Source organism: Canis lupus, chromosome 22 (genome assembly GCF_003254725.2).
Source record: "Canis lupus dingo isolate Sandy chromosome 22, ASM325472v2, whole genome shotgun sequence".
Taxonomy (NCBI): Eukaryota; Metazoa; Chordata; class Mammalia; order Carnivora; family Canidae; genus Canis; species Canis lupus.
The window spans coordinates 60062534-60079774 of NC_064264.1; the positions used below are offsets into that span (position 1 = coordinate 60062534).

At 48.3% G+C, this 17241-nt stretch overlaps 1 long non-coding RNA gene across 4 annotated transcripts in view; it reads left to right on the forward strand.

Moving 5' to 3' along the window:
* LOC112655915 (uncharacterized) overlaps positions 1-14296 on the forward strand; it is a 592361-nt gene extending 578065 nt beyond the window's left edge. For 2 of the 4 annotated variants that reach the window (XR_007405030.1, XR_004808163.2), the window contains 5 exons: positions 1245-1542; positions 2459-2602; positions 7014-7450; positions 7875-8119; positions 13449-14296. This is a non-coding gene — a long non-coding RNA (uncharacterized LOC112655915). Of the gene's footprint in view, positions 1-2; positions 140-680; positions 952-1244; positions 1543-2458; positions 2603-7013; positions 7451-7874; positions 8120-13448 lie in introns of those variants that run through there. The other 2 variants (XR_004808166.2, XR_003133956.3) reach the window with 2 other exon arrangements.
* The last annotated feature ends 2945 nt before the right edge of the window (positions 14297-17241 follow it).

A 17241-nucleotide genomic window follows, 5' to 3' on the forward strand; every position in this document is an offset into this window, starting at 1 on the left:
ACCAAAGACTCCATCGAAGCTCCATTGATATGTGTGATCCATATCTTGTCTGTGTCTCTCTCACTGATGCCTCTCCTCCCCACCCAGAGGTCCCATTGAGGGAGCGTGGTGGCCCGTTAGGAACATTTCAGTCATGCAGGTATAAGTTTCGATGTTGGCTTTCCTGCATATTCGCTGGGTTCCCCTGAGCCTCAGTTTTCTTGTTGTAACATGGGCGTTAAAAGCCTCTGCCTCCACTTTGTTGAGACCAAACAACACACTTTGTATCTAGAAATGAGCGTATGAACAAATGAGTGTCAACAAGCCCCTTTCTTTCTCTGCCACTGTACCTGTTCGTGGTAAAAGCTCTTCTCCACTGTGTTCTAGGGTCCGGGTCATCCTGGCCCCACAGATATTTGCAAATGTTTGTGGTCACAAGTGTTGCTTGCCCATTGCTTCCAGTTGGTGATGTGTGCCGGTCTCCTGTGTGTAGACATGCTAACACCACCTCCCCTCGCAGTGAAGATATCTGGGCCTCGAGCCTTTTGCTCTCCTGTCTTCTGCTCACCTTCCTGGGTGTGCCCTGTGACCCACCATCCCACTGCAGGCTCTCTGGTTACAGGAAAGGAAGACTTCCTACTTCCCCCCCAAACAGGGAACATTTGGGTGACTTTGACCAACTTGGTTTTCTGGTCTTGCAGATATCTGGGAGCTCTTCCTTCTTGATATTCCTGACATGACCTCCTCTGCACCCACTGCTCCCTGCTTCTTTCCCATTTCTTCTGTGGAACGCCATGCTGCCCAGATGGGGTCTTTACCCCCATTCCTCTTCTTGGGAGATCGTCCATTTTCTGATGGACTCTATGGTTTCGACTGCCGCTTCTGACTCTGGAATCGAGTACTCAATACATCCCAAAGGATGATCATCCTTCAGTGTTTTTGGTTGCCTATGGAGTGAAGATCACTCTTTTTGTGAGTGTGACATTCAAGGCTCTTTGTGGTGGTTCCTGCCCTTGTTTCCAGTCTTATTTTCTGCTGTTCCCTCAAATGCACTCCACCTCCTAATACCCAAAGCCCTAATATCTTGGCAGGTAGCAAATTCTGTGTCTTCTGCCCTAGCCCATGATAGACAATTCCTATTCAGGCTTTAAGATTCAATCCATGCCCTCCCTTCTGAGATAAGCAAGGCCTTTGTGAGGGCATGGAGTGAGGAACGGGGGAAGCAAGACTGAGTTTTCTCAGTACCATGTTCTGTCTCTGTACAGAATCATCACCAGCCAGCAGCTCTGTCACTGGACCGGGGGTGTGAATACCAGCGTACACCACTGTGACAATGGCAGCTGCGTGCGTGTCATCCTCACCGTGAACTGGAGTGACTGTGGGCTGCCGCCTGGCTCCAGGCCCGGGCTCCTCGCTCCCCTCCATACTCAGGCCTGCACACTCCTGGAGCTTTCTCTCAGTCTGGGAGGCCACTTCTCTGACCCTAATTCCCATCTTCACACAAGAAGTTCCAGGCCATAAGAAATAAGCTGAAGTCTGAGCTCCTCTGCAACCTCATCCACAGTAAGCAAAGTGAAACATGATCATTTCACAGAATTAAAGACTGGGAAGAGCTTCTGATTTAGGGAGAACAATTTTTAAAATGGATTTGTATGCATAACACCCATTGCGGTTGGTGATAGTGGAGTCAGTGACTAATAAAAATGTCATTTCCTGTGATTTTTATAAATTACAGTAAATATGCCAGTAATCATCCACATTAGCTGCTCAAATGCAGGCAGCCATCTGGAGTAGAGGCCAGGGGACCTCATTGAAGCCTCAAGAGGTAGACCCCACAGGTGCAAATTGACACCCAGGAAAACAGTAGTTAATACTCTAGAATTTGGAGAAAAAGAGAATGTTAAAATAAATGTATGTCAAGCAGACAAATTTGGACTTCGCCAGGAGGATCTGTCACGTCAAACAGGAAATAGCTATAAATTACTTGTAATAGTAAAAATCTTGTCATTTATAACCTTTAAAGCAATGGGCTCATTTAACACATCAACTCATAGATCATAATCTAGGACAGTCAGCCTGCGTATTTATTTCACTTTTAATGTGTAGAAGCCAGAGCAAACCATGCATGATCTGCAAAAGACCCCACAGCATGCCATCAGCATTTGGAACCATAGAATGAGCCAGAGAGATAACTGCCTCAGGCCCAGGGTGGTGAATATGTCAAGATATGAAAACCCTTTCTGCTCCTAAAAAGAAAATTAAGACGTGATTGGAAATGTCATGCCTTGGGTAGTCTCATAATGAATAATTCCAAATAAATCCCACCATTATTCTGTTTATTTGTTTTACTTAGAAGCTATTTGAAGTCATTGGAGCTGAAAGTATGTTTCAACATGCCAAGTGTATTTACTGTATCTTGTAATCATCTTGCTAACCAGTTCACAGGCAAACAATAATTGGAGTTCTGTGTTTGTTTCAGATACCTCAATGTATACTGCCCACAGATAAGCAATCCAGCTCTGAGACATTTTTAAAGGGGCCGAGATGCCTTCGCTAAAGTGGTCCAGGAAGATGAACACAGAAAGCCATCTTCTGCGTTATTTGAGGATTCAATGGGAACAAGGTATTTATGGCAGAGATGCTTAATGAAGTATGCATGCACTGAATAAATATTTGATGTTAGTTGATACGGGGGTGGGGTGGGGAGGAAGGTTCTGGAAGGAAAGGATAGGAACACCAAACTAACCAGTCACTTTAATGTGAGAAAAAGCCCCCAGAGTGGGAGTCAGGCACATGGCTCCCATTGACACCTGTGCTGGCATCATGACCTTCAAGGATGGACAGAGAGGGTCTCCAGAAAGACACTAAGTAACTCAGAGTTGCACTATATCCTACTTCCTTCAATCATCTCTCTGTGACTTTCCCTCTCCATGCTTTCTCCCCGAGCTGGGTCAGTGAGTATGTGGGTGCATGTGCATACACACATACACACATGTGCATGCGGGCACACTGCATGCTGCACAGCCAGGGAGGGGGTGACAGCAGCCACATTTAAAATCCTAGGTCTGTTGGTTTGGTGGCTTTACCCCATTTTGCTTTTCCACGTTCCTCCAAGGTAAGCTTTTAGTGGGATAAAAATTTGCCTCCATGCAAATGTATGAACATGAGTAATTAAAAGAAGAAAAAAAACACTAAATTGAATCTTAAAAAGAAATTAAAATTTAAAAATTCACTGGTAAGTAGTTTAACTGGTTCCTTTGAAAATAATTGTTGCTCTCTCTCTGGACTGAACCCTCTTTTCATCACAGAGGCTAGTTTCACAGATCAGCAGTTGTTGGTGAGGGAAAAAGAGGGGTTTGAGGACCAGGGAGTATCTATAGGTAGAGTTTGGGCATTGTTGAAAGCACATAGGTAAAAAATCTGTATCTCTGGGAGAAGAGCTGATTCTGGGTAATCATCCAGATCAACACCCCTCTCTCCCTCTCTGGAGTACGAGAAACAAACCAAACCATATACACCAAGCCTAAATTATTCACTTCAGGGGACCCCTGGGTGGCTCAGCAGTTTAGCACCACCTTGGGCCCAGGGTGTGATCCTGGAGTCCCAGGATCGAGTCCCACGTCAGGCTCCCGGCATGGAGCCTGCTTCTCCCTCTGCCTATGTCTCTGCCTCTCTCTATGTCTATCATGAGTAAATAAATAAAATCTTTTCAAAAAATTATTCACTTCACTTTGGCTGACACCAAACATATATATATATATATATATATATATATATATATATATATATATATCATATATATGTGTGTGTGTGTGAGGTCACACTGATTTGAGGGGAATGTGCATGCATCACATAAATTAAAGAATTGAATCCTCTCTGTAGCCTCGGTAATTTCTAGAAACAGTAGCAATCAGATCTTTACCCTCGATTGTTAGCTTATTACCGATGAAAGAATGTTTTTCTTTTTTTCTTTTTTCTTTTTTTCTTTCTTTTTTTTTGTGAGTTGAATGGATAATTGTCTCAATTCTACATTTTTAAATTACATATAACTATAGAGTGTGTGTTGCATGTGTTGACTACATATTATTTTAACACATCTGTTAATTTTTAACAAAGTTAATTTCTACAGAATAGTGGGTAATTCTGAAAGTATCGTAGGCAAAATGTTACAAACTCATCATCCAACTAGCACAACTGTATGTACTGTATTTCCTTGGTTCAAGACACACATTTTTAGTTTTATCATCTCTGGAATCTGCACACATCATTACCACCAGTGACAATTGTTAAGTTGTTTCTTTTCATGGTGGCACACGAAATAAAGATGCATCCTATAATAAATGGTGTCTTAGGCTTGTTGAGAAAAACAAGTGCATGTGTGTGGGATTAATCTGTAGATAATTTCTTGTCCATATGGTTTAGGGTGAGGAGAAATTGTGTGTCAAAGATCACATATTCTTCCCTAATACTTCTTTACGTGGGAATTATAAATTATATCCCCAAACTTCAGCATGGCTGTTTTTATTTTTATTTTTTAAAAGATTTTATTTATTTATTCATGACAGACACACAGAGAGAGAGAGAGAGAGAGAGAGAGAGAGAGGCAGAGACACAGGCAGAGGGAAAAGCAGGTTTCATGCAGAGAGCCTAATGTGGGACTCCATACCGATACCCGGATACCCTGATACCGGAACTCCCTGAGCCAAAGGCTGACACTCAACCCCTGAACCACCCAGGCGTCCTAGCATGGCTATTTTTATTCTAAAAAGTCTTGTATTTACAAGTGATTCACACTGGATTGCAATGCGTATTTGACAGAGGGTTCCTCTTGCCTTGTCCATCACCAACTGAAAGAGCTACAAATGAAAACTCCCAAAGACTCTCAAAAGATGAAGCATGGAGATCAGTTTCCCAACTGGTACCAAGTGTGATGATGAGTCAAAAAAAAAAAAAAAAGAATCACCCAGTTAGTATCCTTGAATGGGATTTAATTAATATTTTAAATTTCAAGATGAGCATTCAAATGTGCAGCTAAATACTGAGCTATATTTGTGCTTGTTTCCTGGAAACTTTACAAGGCAATTATTGTAATGCAGAAAAATCTCTACCACTGACCCCTCAACCGTGCCACGCGGTATTTCCAGGCTGAATTCTTTCTGCGTCTCTCCTCAGAGCCAGAAGTCTTGGAGAGGATTGGAAGCCAATTTTAAACATTATTAGGTCAGTTGGAGGTGGTGTGGGCTCAATAGAGAGAAGAGGAAGAACATGTTTAGATTTTTAAATGTTTAAATGATAAGGATTCCATGCAAGAAAGCAGACATGTTGGCTCAATGCTCCCACCCCTGCTTCTTACCACAGCATGCCAGCTGGTGGGGCAGAGGACACACATGCACGTCCACAGGTGACTGTCCACCTCGTCTCTGGCAGAGGGCTGGTTCAATGGTCAGGTCACTGCTGCCTCACTGTCAGCCCCTCTGCCCCTTACCTTGTTGTGTTCCTCCCGGTGGCATCAACCTCACCGTCCTGTCCTATCCGTACCATTTAAAGGGAATTACCTATTACTTCAATTATCTGTCCCTTATCAACCGATGTTACACTACAAGGATTTGCAATGAAAGGACACAAAGAGAGAGCAAGTCATGGCACATGGCCAAATAAAAGAGTAATGTTCTGGTGAATTTAGCCTAAATAATTTACTGCTATGGAAAAGTGGAAGGTGAACCCTTTGACCAATAAATCTCTCCTGCCCGTGAAACCCTTATCTGGTCTGCTCCAACATACTCCACACGAGGAAGCCATCATCATTGGCTCTGGTTTGTTATTTGTAAACCTTGATCTTCTGCACTCAGTGTCCTAAATATGGATAATTAGCATCAGTTTATCACGCTTCTGCATATTTCCTCTTCTCTCCAAACATGCATGCTTCTATTGGCTGCCATTCTGCCACAGAAGATTATGCAGACAGATTGCAGAGAATGAATGTGCTAAACGAGATTAGGAAGGAATAGAAATAGCAACTTGGCCAATAAATTCCTCGTGAGAGCCTTATCATACAATTACACGTTGACTTGTTTCACACTCTCCCAGCCTCTTAATCCAACACCCCCACCAAGAGTAAAATTTCACTAATTTCTGAATTACTGCATATCCCCCTGACTTGTTACCGAGAATGTTTGGAAGGTGAAAGGCTGCTGAAAACAACACATCAAACTTTACAATAAAAACATTAAACTTAACATGTCAAATGGGTGGTCTGAATTTGGGATGTTTAAAGCACGTTAGCATCCAGGAATGAATGCACGAAGCCTTGGCACGGAGAGATACTGAACTTCTCTCTGAACCCCAAATTCTCTCATTTTCCCCTTTTAGGGGTTCTGAGCTGTGTGCTCCTGAGCAGAGCTGTCTGATGTGCTTTAGGACAGGACCAAGCATTTGCTTCTTTGCTTCCCATTCCTGCTGCTAACAACCCGATGCCCCTGAGTACTCGTGGGCACAGCACTAGAACCCTGAGTACAGCTCTCTCCTCGCTCAGACACGTTTCCCATGGATGGCTTCTTACGCACGACTTTTGTGCAGAAAGAGAATTCTTGCCCATTTCGTGTCTCAGGAAACTGTGGTGACCAAGAACGCTGCCCTAGGGCATCCGCAGAGGGAGCCCTCCCCTCCTCGCCTGCCTGCCGGTGAATGTTACTTTCCACAGGGCTTTACAATCAGCCAGGTATTTAAAGAGGCCCATTAAGCTGTTCCCTGGGCCAGGAGACTATTTATAGCACAGAGCAGCCGTCAGGCATTCGGATGCACCCAGCAAAGCAAGCCACTGTCTCAGGAAGCGCCTCTGTGGGCCTGGGGTTATGCTCGCTGGCGGGAAGGGAAATCCAGATCACATCCTCAAAATGGTACATCTGTGCTGGCAGAAGAGTAGAGGCTTCCAGTTCATGGTGAGAAAAACTCATTAGCTAAAGAAGTTCACAGTGATTGTAAACAGGTTTTATGCACAGATCATTATGTTGCCTTCACTTTTTTTTCCCTCCAAGGAGGACCTTCCCCGCAGTCCTGAGAAGAGATTCCACATTCCCGAGCGCCTGCCTCCAGACTCTGAGCTCAGAGATGAAAGTGGACAACATTCACTCAGCAAAGACGTCCTGGGCGCCTCCTACGTGCCAGACACTGTTCTAAGAGGATGGGGTGTGACCAAAGAGCCCTGCCCTGGACACGCTGACAGTGAGAGGGTGCTGGTCTGTCTTGATGTGACGAGTATGCGCCTGCCTTTGGCAAGCTGGCTCATCTGCTGGCTGTCAAGACTTTACCTTTTCACAGAGCCAAAGCCAGCCTGGAGAGGCTTTCCCTCCAACTACCTTGGTAGGGAGAGTGAACGGTGGCCTGCCAGCCGGGCCTCCAGAACCACAGCCATCAGCACCACCACACCTCAGGTCCTGAAGTCACCTGTCTAGAAAAAACAAACACATCTCAGGTGTCAGAGAAGCACTGCTTTCCTCTTTTCCGAAGCCACTGGGGGATGGCGGGGAAGGGGTAGGACTGGCCTGCGGCTTTCCTTTCCTGAGGGAAAGGTTTGGAGGCTCTGCACTGCTACTACAAGGCCTCTGAGGTTTGGCTTCCTCCCCAGCAAGCTCCCAGCAAGGTGCAACTCACAGGCCTACACCGAGGCCCCAGGTGGGAGGCTCCCTAGGGGACCAGAGCTGGGGACCCTCCCTGAAAACCTGAAATCAGATGGGGAGTTACAATAACTGGCCTCTCCTGCCTGTGTCACGCTTCCTGGGCTGGGGAGCTAAGCTGGGGGGGAGGGCAGCGAGAAGGAGCCGTTTGCCATTAATCTGGGAACAAACGGCTAACCTCGGTGACTGGAATTCTCGCTTTTCTTTTCTCACTTTTCTCAGTGTGGGGAAGCGCGGAGCCCGCGCGGAGCGATTGTGAGGGGCTCTGCTGGAATTTGGCAGCGCGGAGGCTTGGAGAGCAGCCCCATGCTGGCTCCTATTCAGCCGGCCAGTTCTCCTCGAGCTTTGGAAGTTTCGCTCAGCCGTGCACTCAATGGCTTCACAAAGCTGATTACAAGCTTCAGCGCATTCCTGAAGGAGCCAAAAGCGACGCAGGTGCAAACGAGCCGAGGGAGCCCCTTATCCCGGTGACAGAATGGGACAAGCTGGGAAAGGCTTGGACCACACAAATCCAAGCTCACCAGGCAGCAGAAAGCCTGCCTTGGGAACCGGGGGTCATTATCCGCCCTATTCAGCGGGGCCCAGGGACCCTGGGGGCCCGGAGGCCGCCCCGCTCAGGAGTGCCGGCGTGCCCTCGGCAGTGGGGTCCCCGGGGGCCTGGGGCCCGCGGAGGGCAGTGCGCTTGCACCCACGGGGTCGGGGAAATCTGTGCTCCGACATGCCCGTGTCACATCGGTAGGGACACGGGAGAAAAAGCGCGCAGGAGGCCACCGAGCGTGCAGGCAGCGCGCAACGTGTGTCCACCCAGCGTCCAGACCGCACTGCCCTGTCTCTGCCCCGGCGTGGCTGCGGGCCCCGAAGGCCCCCCCGCCGCTGACACTCAGCTCCAAGGGTCACTCTGCGCCCTGTCGCTCCCAGTCCCCTTTCCCATCGGTTCTCCTGGCGACCGGGTCCGGGCGGGGGCAGCCGCCAGAGGGCCGGTGAGGGTGGGGCAGGTCATGGGGCCGCCCCTTGGAAGGGCTCTGGACTCGGCAGGACGCCTTTGCTGCGAGTGCGATTCCGGGGCGGGAGGAGGGCGGGCCGGGCCCCTCGGGGAGAACCGAGGACGTCCTGGCGGGCTGGGGCTGGAGGACCGGAGCGGGGCCGCGGGGGGCGGGGGACGCGGGCCCCAGACCCGGACGAACGAGGCCGGGGAGCCTGCGAGCGGGGAGGAGGCACAGGGGTGGAGCTGGCACGCGGGCGTCCTTGGGGGCGGGGGGCGGCCGCCAGCCCGCGCCAGGTGCCGGGCGGTGAGTGCGGGCGAGCCGGGCGCTGGCGTCCGCGCGTGGGGCCCGGACCGGGGTCCGCCTCGTGCGCTCCCCCTGGCCGCGCGCCGGACCTGGCTGCGCCCGGGGGTCCCCGCGGGCAGGGCCCGGGCAGGGCGCTCGCGCCGACGCTCTTTTGTCTGATAACTAATTTGAGTTAATGCGATCTTTATGTAAAGCTAACAGCGGATAATTGTCTATTTTCTCGCCAACAATCTCCATCACAATCACTTATCTGGAAACCTGCGGCTGGATTAATCGTTATATTCCCGAGATGAGCGTCTGCTGCAATCCGCAGCGAACGCCGGTGGGGACGGGGAGGCGCCTCCCGGCGCTTGCGGGGCCGCGTGCGGGCATCCCTGCTCCGGGCCGCCGCCGGGTGCGCCCGGGCCTGGTGCCCACGCGCGGGGCCGCAGAGCGCCTTCCGCAGGGCTCGCTGGTCGGCGGGCGGGGGGCGGGGGCGGGGGCGGGGGGCGGGGGCGGCGCGGGAGGCGGAGGGAGCGAGCGGGGGAGCGGCGGGAGGGGGCGTCCTGGGGCCCTGCGGGGCGGGGCGGGGCGGGGCGCGGCCGGGGCCGGGCGCTAGGGCTTGGCCAGGCGGCCTCCAGGTCCACGCGGCGGGGGAGTTGTCGGTGCCAGGATCACGTCCTCTGATGTGGGAGAAAGCATGCCCGCACCCCTTATTTTCTGCAGAAGAGGTTCTCCCTGCCTTTCTGGGGGTCGCTCCAGCTTCACGACGCCCTGCCCCTGCTCCCCGCGGTCCCTCCAGCTGCATCCCGGCATCTGCAGATCATGGGCAATCTTTGCACTCCCATGACTGAAGTCTCCACGGAGAGGTCCTGGGGTGTGGAGGCGCGCCCCAGGGCCGCAGGCCCCACTCTGCCCCTGAGCTGCCCCTGGGTGAAGTGCATCTGCAGATGGAGCCGCGTTCTCGGGGAAAGGCATGACCAAAGTGGAAACAGCCGTGTGCAATGAAGTCCGCGCGGGGGTGGCGGTTCTCTGTGCGTGTGATTCGCCCCGCGGACTCCAGTGTGACCCTGACTTGGGAAGCCAGGTGCCATGTGTCTGGTAACTTGGAAGTAAACTCATTCTGTTTACTTCAACTCAGATTTGCCAGCCAAGGGAGCACCAAAAGCCACTTTTGGAAACGGTGTTTTTGGAAAAGAGAAACTCAGTCTCCGTTTGTGACAGTTTTTGGCCTCAGAGAAGGAAACTGTTTCCCTTTTGGCAGACTCGGAGAATTCTAAGAGCAAAGGCACACACTGAAATAAAAATGCCATAAATTATTGGATTTTTGCATAAAGGAAGACCCCAAATTACCCCCCAAATAGCGCATTGTAAAGTCCTGTTAAAATCCCAAGTCTTCCATTTTCCTCTCCAACAGCTTGATGAGGTCTCTAAAGGCAAACTAGTAAATCCGCCCTTCCAGCGGGCAAGCCCCGCCCCCACCGAGGTTCCCAGGGCAGCTTTTTGTTGTGGCCTTGGGGAATCACCCCACTTCATCTCTCACCTGAATCTTGTCATCCTGGCCATCTTGAAGTGATCTGTGAACAATGCTGATCCCTGCGACAGACCCGCTGGTCAGTCAGGCAGAACAGACTATGCAGATGGAGGAGAGAGGCGAGGCCCCGGGAACACTGCGCCCATTGTCTTGGGCATTTCAAAGCGCAGAGCAGCTGCGCAGACTTGTCGCCCTGGATCCTCGCTTGCCACACTAATGTCATCATTGCAAAACATCAGATTTTGAACACTATACAATCCGAATTCATTAGCAGCCTTCTCGGCAAAGGTCTCTCTTCTCCGTGACAAGTTTCAAACTCCAGATCCCCTTCTGTCGGGAGGGGAAGGGGCAGGGCCGCAAGTGACAGCCACTGACGATCCATAGTTCTCTTTCTGGTGAATTCGCAAACTGAAAAACCTCCTTGAGGTTCAGAGCTCAGACGTCTGGCTCAAGTGACTGAGATTATGAGGGTGGTTTTTTTTTTTTTTCTTTTTTTGCATTTTCTAAGTGTTCCTGGCAAGTTTAAATCACCAAGAGCAGCCAGCGGAACAGGTGGAGTGCATCTAACAAAGACAGCATCTTCTGCGCCAGGGATAACGCTCTGAGAGTTCTTGAAGTTTTTTTCTTTAGATTGAACGCAGAACAACACATATTAGAGTAGTTGTGCCCCAAAACAAACAAGTTATACCAGGCAGCACTCCTCAGCAGCGCTGCTACAAACAGCTCGCCATCCTTGAGCACCACCAGACATGGTCCCAGCCGCAGGGACTGCTGCTCCCAGGGCTGCGGCCACCATGCTTCTCCCTCTCCTCCCTGCCTTGTGCTCCCACCCCCACCTTCCAGGGTGACCTTATTTTCCAGAACCATGGGCAGGAGGGGCAGGCTGTGCTGGCGGGCCCAGGGCATCCCCCTGCATCCCACTGCATCCCCGAGGTCAGGTCCAGGTCCGAGGGAGGGCCCAGTGCTGGCAAAGTCTGCTTCCCTCCTCCAACCACCGACCTATGTTAATATGTCCTTCTGCCTCTTTACTCAGGATTCCGTGTAGATCCATCCTCTCCCTTCCTCATCCTGGGCTGGAAGTTTTTCCCAGAAGGCAGTCAACACCAAGAGAGGCTCTAGGTCATTCCCAGCCCTGAGCTGAGAAGCACATGTGCAGATGGAAGGCGCCCCAGGGCCAAGTCTTCCCTGGTGCCAGAGGCCCCCTGGCACCCCTCAAAGCCTCTTCGGGTGCCTCTAATTTCTTGACAAACTGAAGGGTAGGATTTGGAAGGGGTGAAACCAAATACAGTGTTTGTAAACATAAGGAGAACCAGAAGTAAATGGAGAGGAGGCCCTGTTGGTGTGTCTTGTTTGGGGCTGGGAGGGCAGGTGGGATGGGCCCAGCCTAGTAATCTGGTTAAATGTGTCACCCTTAGGAGGTGACCTAGAACACTCCTTTTTCTCCCTGGAAAACTTTAGGACTTGGACCCTGCTGCTGCTCATGGACGTGTCTGAGTGTCTTCCCATGTCTTCCCGCGTCCATGTGCCCAACCTCTCCCACCAGGTCCACCACAGCTGGGGCAGGGCTGGAAGCCACAGGTGCTTGGAGATCCTGCCTGTGGTACACACACAGGATGATGTGGGTCCAGCCAGGGGAGACCAAGTTTTTGCAGGGATCTCTCCGGGGTGTAGACAGCATTCTGGTTCATTGGGAGTATCCAAAATAGGTTTGCTGAAGGACTGATGAGGCCCTGGCCATGGGTGGAATGAATGGCCACAGGAAAGCTGCAGTGGCCCACATGGGCCTGTTCCTGGCAGAGGCGGCTCCCGGGACGGCCAGGCCCCTAACCCTGGGCTGTGAGCCTGGATGCGCCTACCTTGCTCCCCGCTGCACCACATTCTCACGCACCCTAACACTCACAGCCCCACCCAACACACGCAGTGTGCACTCACGTTCGTACAAACACCCAGAGGCGCCTGGGGATCCTGGGGTCCTGCGGCACAGGCTGGCTGAGGGGGGCGGTGGCCAGTGACCCCCGGCTCCTCATGGCAGGAAAGCCACACTCTGGAAAGAATACTCTGTTGGCTACACACACAAGGATGAGTGAGCTGATCTTTACAAAATTCAACACATCAGCGGTAAAGTGATGTCTGTGGAGGACAGTGTGGGTTGTTTCTTGACCCTTTCCCCTGGGCTTTCAGAGCAGGTCCTTCTGAGCTTGCCAGAGGGGCCTGCGTTACCACTGTTTCTCGTGCTTCCACGTTTGTTCTTTCTCCCAGCGTGTTCTCCCTGGCCGCCCACCCACACTCTGTGCCCTGCGGCCCCTGAGCATTTAGACATGGCCAGTCCACGTGGAGGTGTGCAATGAGCATGCAAGACACCAGCTGTTCAAAATGTGATGGGAAAGAAAGCACATACACTACCCCACCGATCATTTAAAAATCTTCTTTTCATGCTGAAATGACTGTATTTCGGATATATGGGGTAAAATAAACACATTTTTGAAGTTAATTTCACTTGCTTCTTCCACTTTTTAAAAATGTGGCTTTTGGGGCATTTTAAGTGACCCACGTGGCTCCCGATTGTGGCTTGCTCCGTGGGGCAGCCTTCGCCTTTACCTCCGCTCCTCCAGGAAATGGAAGAGGAAAAGCAAAGATGGAAATGCTGAGCACATGGGTTAGGGGGAGGCAGAGCAGAACCTGCCCTGTTACAGTTGCTTTTGGAAGATGATGCATTATCAAGGCTCCTTTTCTTCCAGGAGAATGCGCAGTGGGGGTGGGGTGGCAGTGCGCATTGTATTTTATTGCTTGCTTCATTTTCTCTCCATTTTAACTTTAATTCTGCCTAATTGCTGTATTGTGATCGCAGTTGGCAATCTTAAATGAACTCTCAAATAACTTTTGAGGAATCTGGCTACAAATGTTAGATCGTGATGAAACGTAAATCACAAAAGGTTATTGTGTAATGTCCACACAGGCCCCAAGCAACCCTTTCCTGTCATTTTCAAATTTCAGGTCAGCGTTTGGGTGTTTTTCGGCTGTTCCCCTTCCCTTGGGAGGCGTTACCACCACCGCCACTGCCGCCACCACTGCCATCTGAACAAAACAAACAAACAGCAGACCTGAGCAAGAAGCTACAGCCCCTGAAAGTGCTTTCTGCGGAGCAAGAATGGAATTGCTTCCAGATTTGTTGACTTCTATGATGGACTCATAGCTTTAAAAATCTGTGGAGTCACACCTTGGTCAAAAATATTACAATAAAACATTTGCAAACATTTTTAATTTTAAATACAGTATCTTTAAATGGTCCATGTTAACATCTTAGAGACAAGATATCTACAAGTAAAGTTACAAAACTTAGAAATCATATTTCATCTTTTGATGATAGCAAGAAAAAAGACACTGCTGAGAATATTGTTTATAGTAAATTCAGTATAACTGCGGACATTCTACATGCATGTAAACTTGATATGCACACACTGTATTTTTACATATTTACTTTTGGAGTATTATATAATTAATGAAGAATCGATTCAGCAAAAATGTGAGTTGAGTCTACTTTGCCAATAAATTGGGAGTATCTCATAAACAATTTTGGGTAAAATTTAGAAATTATTTTTATTGTAAAAGGAACTCTCCTGTTGCTCATTGTTAGTATGTCCACTTAATGTTCTATTTTTGGCCAAATTAAATTTAACTAAAGGAAAAGGAAAAAGTAGAGTACCAAGAATGATCAAGATTCTGTGGGTAAGTTAATTGAAATGGTTTATTCTTTGTACTAATTCCTTGGAAAATATCACTCTTGTTATTTGAGACTTGTGTTCAATTAATAAGAAACTAATAGAAATAGTTATTTAATCTGACTTCCTTCCTGTTGTTTTTTTTTTAAAGTGTATCCAGGGAAATAACTAAATATATAACATGTACCTTGCTGAAGAGCCACCGACATTCCATTAGAAACTTAGGTGACCTCACTCTGGATGTGTAGGATGGCATATTTATTAGTATGACAGGTGGTTTATTTCCATGATGATTCATGTTTGCTGTCATTGAACTTACTGGAATAACTATAGAAGCAAACTGTAAGAATTTAACCACTTACTGTCAACCTTGCTCTTCTACTTTTTTGGGATCATCCCAGAGTAGAAGAACCAAACATGATTAAAAAGCATCGAGGAGAGAAATCCAGGCACGTGGCCCCCAGACTGGCAGTATGAAGATTCTATGCTAGCAAAGTTCCCCGTTAATTTGTTCTGCTTCTTTAATATGCAAATTGCATGGCCTCATTTGCTCCATCATATTATAAAACTAGAAAGATTCCATTCACTTTCCTGTTTTTCTTTTTCCCCTAAAGACGATAATGGTTATACACTTTCAAATATTTGAAGACAAGATATTCTGGATAAATAATCTAAGATTAGCTAAATTAGGTCAATGTCCACACAGGGCCAGTGAGATATGTCCCTTGTGTTCAAATTATCTGGTGTCAGCTACATTGATTGAAAAAGCAGTACCGACCAAAAAAAAAAAAAAAAAAAAAAAGTCTTATTACAAGATATCTCAAAAACAGATAAGAAAGCAACGAAGCCCTCTCGTAAATGAGGGAGCTTATCTAGATTTTAATATGGTGGTAAGCAAATTGTACATGTTTTTGCAAGTTAGGCAACTTACGTGGGAAGCGGACATTTCTCAAGTTTCTGTGATTCTAAGCCAGTCACTATAGTTTGCATATCCGCCCGTTGTTCATGGGGTCTTTGTTCTTTTCTTCAAAAGACATTCCATAGAAAGGCTGAAATATTATCAAATTTGAGGCACATTGTCTGGACTGTTTAACTCCTTCTAGGATGGACAGGAGGCTGATGATGCCCAAGAACCTCTGTGCGAGGGCCCTTCCTGCTTATCTGTTTATTTTTGTTACCTAACTTCACTCACTGTCTCCCTCTGAAAACTGCCAATAATATTGATAAGATTCCTCGTAAATAGGACCGAAACAAGAGCTAGAAAAGAAAGTCCTTGAGCCTTTTCTATAGAGATCTTGCTGCTGGAATCAGAAGGGTCTTGCAGGTGATTCTCAGAAGCTGCAGTCATGGTGGACAGGAGTGCACACCCCGCTCTAGCCCCATCCTCTCAGGAACCTTCTCTCACCAAAGCTTATGTCATTGTTCCTCCTGTTGCTGTTAGAATTTATTTACTATCACAAAAGAGATTTTAAAAGTTGATGATTTGATCTAATTAATAGAATGACTGATTGGTAAATATGTTTCACGAACACACACTGACTAGTCTGACAACAGGGGTGCCATCCCATTTAAAAATCACTATATTTAGAACATATTTCTACATGGCAATAACTGTGATAGCCTTTATCTTCAGGTTTATGCCACCTCTCTAATGTAAACACACTGGCTCAGGCATGCAATAAATTGTAATGAAATAAATCCAAACGGAAAATCCGACAGCCTGAGGCTGTACGTTCATGACTACACTCTGAGAGGACAGTGAGCACTTCGGAGAGGAATGTTGCACGAGCAACAGCTGCGGGTGGATATGAACTCTGGGAAAACAGCTGCCAAAACAAAAATAGAAAATCAAAATAAATCAGAGTTTGAGGTCTGGAATAAAGAATTTTTTTAATTCAAAATACTACACTGTACATGAGGATGAGGGCTGCTAACTGCCCAGCTCTGCTGCTCACAGGTCTGGTCTGGGCAAGGTGACACCCTCGCCCCCAACCGTGTTCTCATTGCAGCATCCAGGCTCTAGCCACCAGTGTGCAGCTACTGGTTCTGCTTTGGGCAGGTGCACCAGGGCCACTGGCACACATGCACAGATGGAAGTCAGCAAGGCTACGACCTGGTCCTTAACCCTTCTCTCCCTTACCCAAGTGGCAGGAACTTGCACTATACGGTAATGATTTGACTTTAGAGTTTTGAAGGCTGGTTCACAATACGCCTGGTGTTCAAACCACAGACACACTTCTAGCTGAAGGGTTTGCTGGCCTTTGGCACTTTATTTGGTGTGACCTTTCCTAGGCCTTCTGGCTCTTCTGCATCTAGACCTCCATGTGTGCTAACACCAGAGTTTGCATCTGAGAAGCAGGAGCAGTGCTCTGAGCCCTCCTCCACACCCCTCAGCTGTTGTGGTGAAGCCCCTTTCTGTGCTGGGAGAGTGATACTCCACTGGCTCTCTCCTGCTGCTCCAGACAATGCACATTTTGTGACAGCAGGTGGATGGAGGGGCATCCTCTCCTTTTGTGAGCCAAGCTCCAGTTTGCAGCTCCTTCCTCCTAGATCTGGGCAGGCCCAGGGCTTATGGCTTGTAAGAACTAATGTTTCAGGTGCTTCTCTCTCAAGGAGAAAAGATGGAGCAGAAAGAGTTCTGGCTAAGCTCATCCTGTAACAGCATCTTTCTGCAGACCTGTAGCATGGTCCTTTACATCCAACCTGCAAATGTTAAGAGATACCTTCACTGGGATTTATTCATAAACTGCAACAGTAACTTCTATTTCTTTCCATAAGAAAGCAGAAGACTATACGGTTAGGAGTTCATCCAATGGATATTTCTTAGATATCTATTACATACATGGTACTCTGCAAAGTATAACATACAAAACTAAAAAAAGATCCTGGTTATGATCCACGCTTTCAAGAAAATTTCAAAAGAAGAATAAAGAAAGAAATTCTCAATTATGAAGGCAAGAGAGCAAACACCCAAACGCTGTGCAGTCTGGCAATGGGGCGGCAGGTCATACTCACCGAGGGCAGTGGGCATCTGCTTCTGACCAGGTCACAGATGGCGTCCAGAGAAA